Below are 2,301 nucleotides of genomic sequence, written 5' to 3' on the forward strand. Positions count from 1 at the left end.
CCGTCCTAAATGATTAACCTAATATGTCAAAGATGCGTGTCCATCCACATGGTTTAAAAACATGCAGGAATTTGAAAATCAAATGCAGGACTTGCGTGATGTTTGAAAAGTTATTAAGAGAGATAAAGTTCGGGAACTGGTTTACGTTAAAAAGTTAAGATCAACAAGACTCACGCTGACTGACAAATTCAAAAGGCCCAGACGCGCAAGGGCGCACACTGATAAATACACATATACACAGAATAGTTGAAAACATCTGTCTTGACAAGAATTCACAAAAGCATTATAAGCATTACAACAAACTTACTGAGCTCATTATTATCTATGTCCATACAGCGTTTCTGCGAACATAACAAAATGTTTTAAAAAACGTTCTCGTTAATCTTCGTCTAAGTAAATAAATAATCAGATATTTGTTTAAAATTTCAAATAACAGTATGTGCTATTATTTAACAATCAGTTTTGACTATTAGTTCAAAACAAGCAACATGATTTTAAACAATGGGGTGATTAGAAACATTTAATTCAAATGTTTTAGTTGTTATTTATTTACTTTATTTTTATTTTATTGCAATTCATGTCATAGTAATCTTCAGTTTAAATTGTGCTTTTAAAATGTAAAATGTTCATATTTTTATCTATTTATTTATTTTATATTTACCTATTAACAATAAAGTTTGCTTCAACTTGAAGTAATTAAAAGGTCATCTCTTTCCGAAGTCTGTAATTATTAACGAATATTTTATTATCCAAGGTAAATTTTTTACAGTTGGATTAAAAGACGTTTGATATTAGCAGCTCTTTTAAGATTTTTAAATTAATTCCAAACAACGCGGATTTCTAAATAAGAGACACGCAGAAAATGCCATTCATGTAATTTCATAGATTGCACTCATTCACGCTCTTCCGCTCAGTTTCATTTTCCTTCAGTACTACGTCTGGGATTTCGGTCTATTCTAGCATTTCGAGAAATAAAATTTTGTAGGACCAATCGGCAAACAGAGGGAGTGGCTGAGAACGATGACGTTGATGTTGTGCGTCAGTTTGAGTTGTAGTTCAGTAATGGCAGCAGAGAAAGACGTGAGAAAGCTATTCGGTCCGTTGTTGCAAAACTGCTGAATATACAGAAGTATAAGTTTTGTTGGTCTGATCATTCGGAATTGTTGTTTCCGGCCTGTTTTGGAGCATGACATACATTACGACCACACGTTAGCGATTGCCTATGGCAGATCCTGAGTGACTCTGGGCAGATCCAATAGTGTTGAACTTTAACAGAGAACCCGCCTACAAGGAAGTAAACGTTTCTCAATGGAGAGAGGCCAGATTCTCTGTACAAATGAAATGTACGAGTCTGGTAGAACCAGGCTATTATAATTTAGCGCTGTTCCAGCAAACACGTGATTGTGTCTGGCTGAATATTTTTTCTGTTATTCGGATGAATTCGTTATTCGTTTTGAAGCCATTATCCGTGTCCTTCCGAATAACGTATTCGGCATCGGGCACATCCCTAGTCGTTATAATGCTAAAAGCAAAGTTGTGACTGCTGAGTTAGCCCTATATGCTAGTTAATGCTATATGCTAGCGTTTAGGCTAAAGTTCTACTATTGACACAAAAACACAAACTTACCACTCAGAAATGTCCATTAACAATCTCCAAACAATTAATTAATCCGCAAATGCTGTATATTCATCTGATACAGATTTAAAGGTAAAGTCTGTTTACACACACACAGAGCTACTGATGGAGCTGCTCTGTGAAACAGCCAATCAGAGCAGAGCTCAACATTATTATTCATGACCCTTTCAAATTTTATTCTGAAGGCAAATCCTATGGTTGTAAATGGACATGTAAAACCATCTCTGGATAATTTTTGGAACATCCCTTTCAATGTAGATATTTTGCCACAAACCTTCTAGATATCAGAGAAAAATTTAAAAAAAAATAGGCTCATTTTCCAGCTCCCCTAGGATTACTATTTTCGGGCAGTGCGTAATATCACTACACCTGCTGCAGCCATGTTACGGCAGCAAAGTCCTTGATTATTACGCCATAATGAGAGTATAGTTCCTAGTCATATCTGCCTAGAAAATCACAACTTTTTAATTTTCTGTCATTCTTAGTACACAATATAAATACAGAAGAGTCAAGTTTTAAAAAGGAAAAATATTTAAACTCTTTGGTTATTTTTGAGCGCGATGCTAATGGTCTAGTCGGATTCAGTGGATTATGCTGAGCTATGCTAAAAGTGGTACCGCCAGACCAGGAGATCAGCTGAATGGATTCCAAAACAGTTAAACTCA

The sequence above is a fragment of the Misgurnus anguillicaudatus genome, chromosome 14, assembly GCF_027580225.2.
Source record: "Misgurnus anguillicaudatus chromosome 14, ASM2758022v2, whole genome shotgun sequence".
In the NCBI taxonomy this organism is placed as follows: domain Eukaryota; kingdom Metazoa; phylum Chordata; class Actinopteri; order Cypriniformes; family Cobitidae; genus Misgurnus; species Misgurnus anguillicaudatus.